Below are 14,077 nucleotides of genomic sequence, written 5' to 3' on the forward strand. Positions count from 1 at the left end.
CAGCGAGGAGCTCTGTTTCACTGGAGTATAGGATGCTTGGTGTGGAAAAGAATAGGAATTGGGGAGAACTTAGATTAGAGTAGGATCACAGAGGTCTTTACGGTGTGGAATAGAGTTAGAAATTTGTTCAGTAGAGAGTTTTGTCCTGAGAACTTGCTGCATTTTATTTTTGTGAGTGTATGAATGACATACTTAAGGGTGGGTGGAAATGTCTCATGCTGTGGAGAGAAGTCAAGATTCTTGATACCAATTTCAATGCCTTTTACAGAGAGACCATATTTGAATCCTTGGGAGAGATGGTATAGTCCAGAGATAAAATGTAGGGAAAGAAAAGATCACTTTAGAACAGAACCTTAAAGAAGGCTTACCCTATTAGGTAATCAGGATAAGAAAATAAGCCATTGATGAGGATGGAGAAGTAGGAAAAATAATCTGATTACACATTGCCATAGGAGCCAAAAAAAGAACCCAGAAAGTTTTAAAAAGCAGGAATGTATTTAACTATACTAAAAGCTGGGGGGGGGGGGGGTTAAGGAAAATGTAAACAGAGATGAATTTGTGGGCTTGACAATTTGCAGGTCCAAAAAACATGATAAATATAAGATCCATAGCAAGACTCAGTCATTGATAGGTATAAACCCATTTCTTGTACCATTTCTGTAAGGACTGGGAAAGGATCAATGTGTCAGTATTCCAACAGACAGAAAAGGCCCTTTCTGTGTCTACACCTGGAGCATTTTTATAAACATGCTTAACATTTAGATCTCTTAGGGGAAAGGGTATCCAATACTGTTGAAAGTCAACAAGATGCAGTAAGGTTAAGAAGATACAGGTCTAGGGAAAAAAACTTCGGAGAGGTGGTGTTGTCCTTTTGCAGGCCCAATTCTGCCTTATTTTACTTGTAAGGTTGGAGTTTTTAAAAATATTTTAAAACATAGAAAGATGTAGAATAGAATAATAATAATGAGATGAAACATTCTGAATTTGATGTTTTTGCATCTCGTGATCATAGCCAGGGCTATGCATTATGAGCCTAAGGCTTAATTTCCTTGACTTCTCTGCCCTAAGAATTAAGGACTACATATTTCAAAGTTCTGAACAGTGGAAGAATCAGAAAAGAAAAATCTCTTAGGACTACCCCTTTCTATGTGGTCATTTGATTTGTGTTCAACCCCCAAACTTGTCTAGGCTCCCTTCCACCATTCTCACCAGCTAAGTACTACAAGCAGAATCTCCCTTTTCCCTTTCCCTTCTAGGAACATATCTGTTCCTTGCAGATACACTGACTTTTACTTGACAATTCTAGGATGACATTTTAGGCTGGGCCTAGTACTTTCTGAATATAGAGTGAACTTGTAAAGTATATGGGAGGGAGGCAAGGGGCCTCTGATAAAAGATACTGCTGAGAAATGTATTTCATTGTGTTAATATTGTAAAACACATTTTAATTTGCAATACATCCAGAACCCATCTCAACATTATGTTTTGTTGATTGTAATTTCCATTTGTTATGTATGTGTATATATTCATTCACCCATTCCACCCATTCCTTCTTCCATGAGTAAGACTTGCGTGTTAGTCCTCCACCTTTTCATAAAGAAATTATAAAGAATATGATTTCTCCAGTCCCTTTGAAGTTAGGTTTGGCTATATGAATCACTCTGGCCTATTGAATGTTGGCAGAAGTAGTGTTAAGCCACTTCCATAGTGAAGGTTTAAGGCCTGGTGTATAATTCAGCCCACTTCTCTTCTCTCCCTGCCCCCATCATGGCATCTGGTGGTTCCCCAGATGGTGACTGCTCTATTAGCTTGATCCTGGAGTGAAGACCCTGTAGAGCAGAGATCCAAGCCAACCCATCATGGACATGTAGGTTGAGAGAGAAATACACTGAGATTTTTGTCCCTATGGTACAGCTTCCAACAACTTGAAATGCTCTTATGAGTTTAAAAGCGTTCTTGATCCCTGTGCCTGAGTCATAGCCTTGGTAACATGCCCAGCCTCCAGAACTGCTACCTGCTGATACCTAACAGCTGCCTGCCTGCCTTTCTTAGCATGTTATTCTGCATAATTTGTTGCAAGGCTTCTAACTCCTTATGTCATCCCTGTTGTTTTTTGTATTGTACTTATCTGGCTCATTCATCATCTATTACTTGTTACTGTTCTCTCCAGAGGTCCTCTTCTCTCTGATAGCCTGGATTCCTCCAACCTCTAGCTGAATCTGTTCTCTAAGCATCTGGCCCATCCCAAGTGTTCTGCCTTTGCCAGTTTCTATGGAATCAGTAATGCCCAATAATGTCTCATGATGTGATGAATCCAAATGACTCGAAACTAATTGAGGGTAGGATTGATGTCAGATTCAGCATTGTAAATACTCCTGTTTCAGAACAGGTGTTCTATAAACATGAAAGAAAGAAATGCACACTTGTATCAAATTTCATTAAAATTTATTCAAGTTTATTCAAATTTGAGAGAGTCCCACATGTTAAGTGGATTGGCTTACATTTTGTTTCAAATTAAGCCACAAATTTAAGGTAGAGTGTCTTTTGTAAATTTTATCATAACCAGTCAATTTTTTTGACAGAGCAAAACATGTCAGAGTTATTTGATTAGATATTAAGAGGTAGAACTATCACTTTTGCATGCTCTTGGAAGATATTCTTAAAATCTCCAGAAAGTCAATACAGGTACCTATAGCACATACCTCTAGTACATTATATGTTATCTCATTGGCCGACCTCTGATTTCAGCAGCAGTTGGAATACACAGTTCAGTTCAAGTACTTGCCTTCTGCTTTCTGCCTTAGGCTCCTCTCCACTGGGAGTCTTCTAGCTAAACCACCCAGGAAGCTCAAACTTTTAATGAAGGGAGCTTCATGCCAGTGCATGAAGGAAGGGAGCCTATGAATGTATCAACCTCCCATCTTTGAGGCATTCTGAACAGTTTTTAGTTTATCTGGTAAATCAAGCCCCTAATTTTCACAGCTGTAAGTTTGATACTGAACCTTAATATTGGCCTTCCTTCCCATCTATCACTCTCCTTCTCCTGCAGTCTAGCTTCCTTAGCTTACCTCCCAAATAAACCTTTACCTAAGTCCTTGTCTCAGGCTATTCTTATGGGGGTACCCAAAATAAGACAGAAATACTGTCTGTATCTAGTCAACTACAAAAATTAACCTGCCTTGTATAGATTTTTTTAATGTTTATTTATTTTGAGGGAGAGAGAGAGTGCAAGCAGGGGACAGGAAAGGAGAGAGAGAAATAGAGAGAGAGAATCCCAAGCAGGCTGTGCACTGTCAGCATGGAGCCCAATGTGGGGCTCAATCCCACAAACTATGAGATCATGACCTGAGCCAAAATCAAGAGTTGGGCATTCAACTGACTGAGCCGCCCAGATGCCCCTGCCTTGTATAGATTTCATTTGTTCTTATTTGAAAATGTTTTGTGTGTTTTTAAATGTTCAGCCAATTACTGTGTACCTGCTATGTGTTCTACACTGTGCAAAGACTTGCAGGAGAGTATACTGGAAAAAAGCATGAGGCTTATACTTGGAAATTCTGGTTTCAGTCTTGGCTTTACCATACACTAATATTTGACAAATTACTTAAATTCTCTAACCTTTGCCTATAGCATAGGGAAAATTATAATGCCTCTTTCTGAGAAATGGTGAAAACATTGCCAATATTTTAATTACTCATACTAGTATAGCACATGTAGTCTGCACTATAAAATATATCGCATAATTATAGAACATCATCTTGGTGTTGGTGTTTCCCTCTTGTGAATGTTGTAAACACATCGAAACCATGGAGTGTATTTTATATTTTTCTGATCTTCAAAAATACTTTACAGTGCTGGTACTAAATATATATGCATCAGTCAATTAATACATTATTGGTTGGCATAAAAATACAAGTGACACAGTGGGGTGCTCACTTTTCCTTTTTTTAATGTTTATTTATTTTTGGGAGTGCACAAGTGGGGGAGGGGCATAGACAGGGGAACAGAAGATCTGAAGTGGGCTCTGCACCGACAGACTGACAGTAACAAGCCCGATGTGGGGCTTGAACTCACAAACTGCGAGATCACGACCTGAGCTGAAGTCAGACGCTCAACCAACTGAGCCAGCCAGGTGCCCCAGGCTATTCTCTTTTCATTTTGAGATACTTGTAGATATGTTTTTTAGGCACCTGACCTGTATGCTAAAAAATATAGCATATTGTTAATTGTTAATTTTGTAGGTATAAATGGTAATTTATTTGTGTGTGTATGTGTGTGTGTGTGTGTGTGGGTGTGTGGGTGTGTGTGTGTAAAGAGAGAGAGAGAGAGAGAGAGAGAGAGAGAGAGAGAGAGAGAGAATGAATATCAATTCAAGAATGGTTACTTACTTCTCTCCCCAAAACTATACTTTTGGTGATTAGGAGAAGATGCCATTAGGGCGGGAGATGAACAGTAACACATAGAATAAACTTACTGTCAAGTGTTAATCCAATTCAAGAGCCCATGTAAAGCAACTAAATCAAGGCTCAACCTTGAAATTTGAGCAAATTGGTCCATATGGTTATTCTAAGAAACAAAGTAAGCAAAGGCCAATGGTATAGAGGGTGATTATAAGCATTTGTACTATTAGAATAGCTTGACCTCAGGTGATTTTTCCAGGTGTTGTCCAGGTAACTTGGAATTTCCAAATATGCAGTGCTATCTGGAACTACACAAAAACTAAAGATGTGGTTCTTTTGTTATGGAAGACAAACCAGAAGTAATACTAACCATCTGTCAAGGAAAATACTTTAAACTGTTCCCTCTTAACTGGTGGGTTTATCTTTATGATCACCCCTGCCCATGAACAGGGTAAGTTACAGGCTTGAGGTCTTTGGACCAGAGTTAGAACTGGGCTTTAATGGCAGTGGGGGTTGTCTTTTCCCATGGTCCTTAACCCAAGGAGGCCAGAGGCCTGGTCCAGTAGAGACAGGCTCATTTTTAGTATAAGCGTTTTGTGATTCTGGTCCTTAATAAGAATCAAGTTGAGAGACAAATTAAAACAGAAGTAATCTAACCCTGGTGTATGGCTTTCCAAATTATCATTGGTGGTGTATGAGATAATTTAAAGTGGTTCATAAATGTTTTTTACTTTTAAAAGTTATATGTTTATTTCAGTATTTATTAGGTACCTTCTATATATGATAAGTAATTCCAGTTATGGAAAATAAATAAGTAAAAAGGTGTGAGTAAACTAAATAAATATTAGCTGCCTTTCAAAAGATGGGATTTATATGATGTATGAGATGATTTTACGTGCTATAGGGATAAATACTCCTTCACTTTTTAAAAAAATGATTTTTTTAATGTTTATTTTTGAGAGAGACAGAGTGTGAGTGGGGAAGGGGCAGAGAGAGAGAGGGAGACACCGAATCTGAAACAGCCTCCAGCTCTGAGCTGTCAGCACAGAGCCCGACGCGGAGCTGAACCCATGAACTGTGAGATCATGACCTGAGCTGAAGTCAGACACCCAGCCGACTGAGCCACCCAGGCACCCCCTCCTTCACTTTTTTTTAAACTGGAGAATAAAATGTATGTAAAAAAGCATGCATAAAACAAGACATGGAATTTAATGATTTATCAGAAAATAAACACCCATGTGCCTACCACCCGAGACAAGAGAAAGAACATTGTTGTCACCACAAAAGCTACTTCCCTTCCCATCTCTCCCTTCTGATCCCTAAAGAGCCACTATCTTGACTGTCATCGTACTCAATTCTGTGCCCTTCCTTAGTTTTCCCAAATTAAGATGCACTCCTCAACACCATCAAGTTTGTTTTGACAATTATTTTAATTCTTTATGAATGGAACTGTACACTATATGTATTCTTTGTGTCTGACTGTATTACTTTATTTTGCCTATGAGATTTATTCATGATGTTACATGTAACTCTAGTTTCTTCATTTTCAGTGCTTTATAGTATTGTTGAATATTCCATATTTTATTTATTCATTCTGTTGTTGATAGATATTTGTACTTCTTCTGGCTTTCAGCTACTAACAATAATACTGCTTTGAACATTCTTGTACATGTCTCTTGGGATATATATACACACATTTATTTGGACACAGAGTAAAAGAATAGAATTGTTGGATCATAGGATATGTATAAATTCACCTTTACTAGGTGATAAAAACTGTTTTCAAAGTGGTTATACCCATTTCTGTTACCACCAGCAGAATATGATTGCCCACATCCTCATCAGTACTTGTCAGTCTTTTTAAATTTTAGCCATTATGGTGTATATGTGTAGTGATATCTTATTATAGCTTTAATTTTCATGTCCCTGATTGTTAATGAAAATAAACCCCTTTTCATGTTTATTGGATATTTGTGTATCCTTTTTTATAAAGTGTCTATTCAAATCTCTTGTCCATTTTTTTATTTTTTGTTTTTAATGTTGATTTCTTTATGGATTCTGGGTACTACTCTTACATGTATTAATGAAGACAAGTTCTTAATTTTAATATAATCAATTCTCCAATAATTTAAGGTAGGTGTTTGTCTTCTGAGAAGTACTTCCTATCTTAAGATCATAAATATACAGGGGCACCTGGGTGGCTCAGTTGGTTAAGCGTCTGATTTCGGCTCAGGTCATAATTTCATGGTTTGTGAGTTCAAGCCCTGCATTGGGTTCTCTGCTGTCAGCACAGAGCCTACTTCAGATCTTCTGTCTCCTTCTCTTTCTACCCCTCCCCCACTCTCACAAATAAACATTAAGGGGCGCCTGGGTGGCGCAGTCGGTTAAGCGTCCGACTTCAGCCAGGTCACGATCTCGCGGTCTGGGAGTTCGAGCCTCCCGTCGGGCTCTGGGCTGATGGCTCAGAGCCTGGAGCCTGTTTCCGATTCTGTGTCTCCCTCTCTCTCTGCCCCTCCCCCGTTCATGCTCTGTCTCTCTCTGTCCCAAAAATAAATAAACGTTGAAAAAAAAATTTTTTAAAAATAAATAAAAAAAAAATAAACATTAAAAAAAAAGATCATGAACATACACTCTTGTATTACTTTCCAGCAACTTTGTTGTTTAGCCTGACACACTTACATCTATAATCCACCAGAACTTAATTTTTAAATAAAAATTTGGTATACAAGTTCCCACTGTTTTCCATTACCATTAATTCTTTCTCCAGAGCCATATAGTGCCATGTTTTTATAAATCATGCCTTGATATGCATGGGTCAATGCCTGAGATCTCTATTCTTTTCCATTGCTTTGTCTATCCCTTGCCAATACTATACTGTCTTAATTCTTGTAGCTTTATAATAAGTCACATTGCCTGAAAGCATGTCTTTCCACTTGATTTTTATTCTTCAAGTTTGTCTTAACTATTGGGTTTGTTTATTTTTTGTCTTTCCATATCAATTTTAGAATATGCTGAGTGGTGTGCTGACCAAATGACTCTTTAGGGCAAAAAAAATTCTGATTTGTAGTGCTTGTCAATTTCAGTGGAGTAAATACTCCCATTAAAGGCTGGTTTCAAGCCACTACAAATACCACTATAACTGTTTTGATTTGAATGGCATTGAATCCATAGATTAGTAAAAAAATTGACATATTTATAATAGGGACTTATCCAGCCCATAAATATGATATATTCCTCCATTCATTTAGGTCTTCTTTAATTTCTCTCAAGAATACTTTATAATTTCTTTCTTTTTTTTCTGTTTTTTACATAGAGATTCTGGCAATTGTCTTTAAATTTATACTAGAAATTTGATATTTTTGATGATAGAAATGTATTTACATAATTTATAATTTATATGTAAGTATATCATTTTTTAAATGTTTGTTGCTGATATAAAGAAATGCATTTTTGAAAAAAGGTTATATTGCCCTTGTACCTAGAAATATTCCCTAATGACACATACATTTAAAAATTTATCTGTACATTTTTAAAATGTTCTATGTATGAGTCATTTTTTGTGTCATTGACAGTTTTATTTCTTCATTTTTTAATTTTTTAAATGTTTATTTTTGAGAAAGAGAGCATGCTCATGTGTGAGCAGGGGAGGGGAATAGACAGAGGGGGGTAGAGGCTCTGAAGCTGGTTCACACTGACAGCAGAGAGCCCAATTTGGGGCTCAAACTCACAATCTGAACCATGGGGCCATGACCTGAGCCGAAGTCAGTTGCTGAACCGACTGAACCACCCTGGCACCCCTATTTCTTCGTTTTTTAATTTTTATGCTTTATATTTCTTCTTCTTGCCTTGCTGCATTGTATTTCAGTACAGTGTTGGATGAATTAGTGACTGTTGGCATCTTATTCTATTTCAGATTTCAAAGTAAAAGATTTCAGTGTTTTACTATTAATTATGATGTTTTGCTATAGAATTTTGTCATTGTTGTTCTATTTGTTTCTGTTTATTTTTGTACATGTCCTTTATTGAATATGGAAGCTCCTTTCTAGTCTTAGTTTGCTAAGAGTTTTTAATTATGAATTGTTACTGAATTTTATCAAATGCCTTTTCTCCATATATTTAGCCATATTTTTTTCTTTTTTATACAAATGTAATGAATTACACTGATCACTGCCCTAATATTATACAAATATCAAATTCTTAGATAAACTAGTGAATACTACCACTGGTATTAGTTTGCTAAATTTGTCTAAAATTCTTACATCTATGGTCATGAGTATAATCACCTTTATTTTTTATTTATTTTTTAATATCCTTGTCAGTTTTTGTTATCAAAGTTATTCTGGTCTTATGAAAGGAGATAGGGTATATTCCACCCTTTTTTCTATTCTCTGGAAGATATTGAATTTATTTTTCCTTAAAGGTTGGGTTGAATTCAATATTAAATATTTAAAAAATTATATTAAAGAAAATAGGACTGTTAAAGTTTTATATTTCTTTTTGTGTTAGTTTTGGAAAGTTATATTATTAGAAATATCCATTATGTTAACATTTTCAAACTAATTGACAAAAAGTTGTTCATAATAAATATCCTCTTATAAACTTTTCATTTTCTGCAAGATCTATAGTGATGTGGCCTTTTTGTTGCTGATACTGATTTTTCATGCCTTTTTAAAAAATAAAATCAATATGGATTTTTAAATTTTTTATGGCTTTAAAATTTTACTAATGCCCTAAAAGAAACAATATTTGATTTTTGATCTTCTCAATTGTTTATTTTCTGTATCATTTTCTGCTGTTAACTTTATTTCTTCCTTCTACTTTCTTTGGATTTTGTTTTGTTGTTTTTAACTTTTTTTTAGTTCTTTAAGTTTTTATTCAAATTCAAATTCGTCAGCACACAGTGCAATATTAGTTTCAGGTGTAGAATTCAGTGATTCATCACTTACAGACAACACCTAGTGCTCATCTCATCAAGTGCCCTTCCCAGTACCCATCACCCATCCAACCCATCCCCCCACTCACCTCTTATTTTTAACTTTTTGAGATAGATGCATAGCTCATTGATTTTCAGCTTTTATTCCTTTTATTAAATTTTATTATTTTTTTATTATTTATTTTAAAAAATTTTCCAAGTTAGTTAGTATATAGTGCAATGATGATTTTAGGAGTAGAATCCAGTGATTCATCTCCTATATATAATACCCAGTGCTCATGCCAACAAGTGTCCTCCTTAATGCCCCTTACCCATTTAGACCATCCCCCCACCCACAACCCATCCAGTGCCCTCAGTTTGTTCTCTACATTTAAAAGTCTCTTATGGGGGCACCTGGGTGGCTCAGTCAGTTAAGCGTCCGACTACGGCTCAGGTCACGATCTCGCGGTCTGTGAGTTCGAGCCCCGCGTCGGGCTCTGGGCTGATGGCTCAGAGCCTGGAGCCTGCTTCCAATTCTGTGTCTCCCTCTCTCTCTGCCCCTCCCCCGTTCATGCTCTGTCTCAAAAATAAATAAACCTTAAAAAAAAAAATTTTTTTTTAAATAAAATAAAAAAAAAGTCTCTTATGTTTTGACCCCCTCCCTGTTTTTATATTAATTTTGCTCCCTTTCCACATAGGAGTGAAGTCATATGATACTTGTCTTCCTCTGACTAATTTCGCTTAGCATATACTCTAGTTCCATTCATGTTGTTGTAAATGGCAAGACTTCATTATTTTTGAGTGCCAAGTAATACTCCATTATATATATATATAATATATATAATACTCCATTATATATATATATACACATATATATATATACACATATATATATATATATGTGTGTATATACACACACACACACACACACACACACACACACACACACCATATCTTCTTTATCCACTTATCTGTCAATGGGCAATTGGGCCCTTTCATACTTTGGCTATTATTGATAGCACTGCTATAAACATTGGGGTGCATTTGCACCTTCAAAAGAGCACACCTGCATCCTTTGGATAAATACCTAGTAGTGCCATTGCTGGGCCATAGGGTAATTCTATTTTTAATTTTTTGAGGAACCTTCATACTGTTTTCCAGAGTTACTGCACCAGTTTGCATTCCCACCAGCAGTGCAAAAAGGTTCCTCTTTCTCTGCATCCTCACCAACATCTGTCGTTGCCTGAGTTGTTAATTTTACCAATTCTGACTGGTGTGAGAAGGTCTCTCATTGTGATTTTGATTTGTATTTCCCTGATGAGGAGTGATCTTCAGCATCTTTTCATGTGTTTATTAGCCATCTGGATGTTTTCTTTGGAAAAGTGTCTATTCATGTCTTTTGCCCATTTCTTCAATAGATTATTTGTTTTTTGAGTGTTGAGTTTGGTAAGTTCTTTATAGATTTTGGATACTGACCCTTTATCTGATATGTCATTTACAAATATCTTCTCCCATTCTGTTGGTTGCCTTTTAGTTTTGTTGATTGTTCCCTTCGTGTGCAGACGGTTTTTATCTTGATGAGGTCCCAATAGTTCATTTTTGCTTATGTTTCCATTGCCTCCAGAGACATGTTCAGTAAGAAGTTACTATGGCTGAGGTAAAAGAGGTTTTTGCCTGCTTTCTCCTCTAGGATTTTGATGGCTTCCTGCTTTACGTTTAGGTCTTTCATCCATTTTGAGTTCATTTTTGTGTATGGTGTAAGAAAGTGGTCCAGGTTCACTTTTCTGCATGTTCCTGTCCAGTTTTCCCAACACCATTTGCTGAAGAGACTGTCCTTATTCAATTGGATATTCTTTCCTGCTTTGTCAAAGGTTAGTTAGCCATACGTTTGTAGGTCCATTTCTGGGTTCTCCATTTTGTTCCATAGATCTGAGTGTCTGTTTTTGTGCTGGTACCATACTGTCTAGGTGATTACAGATTTATAATATATCTTGAAGTCCGGGATTGTGATACCTCCAGGTTTGGTTTTCTTTTTCATGATTGCTTTGGCCATTTGGGGCCTTTTCTGGTTCCACACAAATTTTAGGATTGTTTGTTCTAGCTCTGTGAAGAATGCTGGTGTTATTTTGATAGGGATTGTATTGAATATATAGATTGCTTTGGGTAGTATTGACATTTTAACAATATTTTTTCTTCCAAACCATGTGCATGGAATATTCTTCCATTTTTTGTGTGTCTTCTTCAATTTCTTTCAAAAGCTTTCTATAGTTGGCAGTGTATAGATTTTTTACCTCTTCGGTTAGGTTTTTTCCAAGGTATTTTATGGGTTTCAGTGCAATTGTAAATGAGATTGATTCCTTGATTTCTCTTTCAGCTGCCTCGTTATTGGTGTCTAGAAATGCAACCGATTTTTGTGCATTGATTTTATGTCCGGTGACTTTGCTGAATCCATGGATTAGTTTTAACAGTTTCTGGTGGAATATTTTGGGTCTTCCATTTAGAATATCATATTATCTGCAAAGAGTGAAAGTTTGACTTCCTCCTTGCCAATTTGGATGCCTTTTATTTTTTTGTGTTGTCTGATTGCTGAGGCTAGGACTTCCAATACTATGCTGAATAACAGTAGTGAGAATAGACATCCCTATTGTGTTGCTGACCTTAGGGGGAACGTTCTCAGTTTATCCTCATTGAGAATATTAGTGGTGGGTCTTATATATATGGCTTTTATGATCTTGAGGTATGATCCTTCTATCATCCCTACTTTCTTGAGGTTTTTATCCAGAAAGGATGTTGTATTTTTCAAACGTTTCTCTGTATCTATTGAGAGGATCGTGTGGTTCCTGTCCTTTCCATTATTAATATAGTGTATCACATTGATTGATTTGTGGATATTTAACCAGCCCTGCATCCCAGGTATAAATCCTACTTGATTGTGGTGAATAATTCTTCAAACGTATTGCTGGATCTGGTTGACTAGTATTTTGTTGAGAAGTTTTGCATCCATGGAAATTGGTCTATAGTTCTCCTTTTTAGTAGGGTCTTTGTCTGGTTTAGGAATCAAAGTAATGCTGGCCTGATAGAATGAGTTTGGAAGTTTTCCTTCCATTTCTATTTTTTGGAACAGCATCAAAAGAATAGGTGTTAACTCTTCCTTGAATGTTTGGTAGAATTCCCTTGGAAAGCCATCTGGCCCTGGACGCTTGGTTTTTTTGGAGATTTTTTGTTACTAATTCAGTTTCTTTACTGGTTATGGGTCTGTTCAAATTTTCTATTTCTTCCTGTTTCCGTTTTGGTAGTTTATACGTTTCTAGGAGTTTGTCCATTTCTTCCAGATTGCCCAATTTATTGACATATGATTTATCATAATATTCTCTTATTATTGTTTGTATTTATGCAGTGTTGGTTGTGATCTTCCCTCTTTCATTCGTGCTTTTATTTATTTGAGTCCTTTACTTTTTCTTTTTGATCAAACTGGCTAGGGGTTTATCAATTTTGGTAATTCCTTCAAAGAACCAGCTCCTGGTTTCATTGATCTGTTCTACTGTTTTTTGTTGTGTTTTTTTTTTTAATTTTGATAGCATTGATTTCTTCTCTAATCTTTATTATTTCCTGACTTATGCTGGTTTTGGGTTTTATTTGCTGTTCTTCTTCCAGCTCTTTCATATGTAAGGTTAGGTTGTGTATCTAGGACCTTTCTTCCTTCTTTAGGAAGGCCTGGCTTGCTATATACTTCCCTCTTATGACCACCGTTGCTGCATCCCAGAGGTTTTGGGCTGTGATGTGATCATTTTCATTGGCTTCCATGTACTTTTTAATTTCTTCTTTAACTTCTTGGTTAACCCATTCATTCTTTAGTAGGATGTTCTTTAATCTGCAAGTATTCATTGTCTTTCTGAATATTTTCTTGTGGTTGATTTCGAGTTTTATAGCATTGTGGTCTGAAAATATGCAAGGTATGATCTCAATCTTTTTGTACTTGTTGAGGGCTGATTTGTGTCCCAGTATGTGACATATTCTGGAGAATGTTACCTGTGCACTCGAGAAGAATGTGTATTCTGCTGCTTTAGGATGAAATGTTCTGAATATTTAAGTTAATATCTGTTAAGTCCATCTAGTCCAGTGTGTCATTCAAAGCCATTGTTTCCTTGATTTTCTGCTTAGATGATCTGTTCACTGTTGTAAGTGGGGTTGAATCCCCTACTATTATGGTATTATTATCAATGAGTTTCTTTATGTTTGATTTCTTTATGATTAATTGGTATATATATTTGGGTGTTTTCACATGGGGGGCATAAATGTTTACAATTGTTAGGTCTTTTTGGTGGATAGACCCCTCCTTAATTATGATATAATGCCCTTCTTCATCTCTCGTTACACTCTTTATTTTAAAATCTAGATTGTCTGGGGCGCTTGGGTGGCTCAGTTGGTTAAGCGTCCAACTTCAGCTCAGGTCATGATCTCACACTCCGTGAGTTCGAGCCCTGTGTTAGGCTCTGTGCTGACAGCTCAGAGCCTGGAGCCTGCTTCAGATTCTGTGTCCCCCTCTTTCTGCCCTTCCCCTGCTCATGCTCTGTCTCTCTCTGTCTCAAAAATAAAAACATTAAAAAATTTAAAAAAAAATCTAGATTCTGTGATGTAAGTATGGTTGCTCCAGTTTTCTTTTGACTTCCAGCAGCATGAAAGTTGATTCTCCATCCCCTCGCTTTCAATCTGAAGGTCTAAAATGGATCTCTTGTAAATAGAATGTAGATGGATCTTGTTTTCTTAT

Source organism: Prionailurus viverrinus, chromosome C2, assembly GCF_022837055.1.
Source record: "Prionailurus viverrinus isolate Anna chromosome C2, UM_Priviv_1.0, whole genome shotgun sequence".
NCBI classification, from domain to species: domain Eukaryota; kingdom Metazoa; phylum Chordata; class Mammalia; order Carnivora; family Felidae; genus Prionailurus; species Prionailurus viverrinus.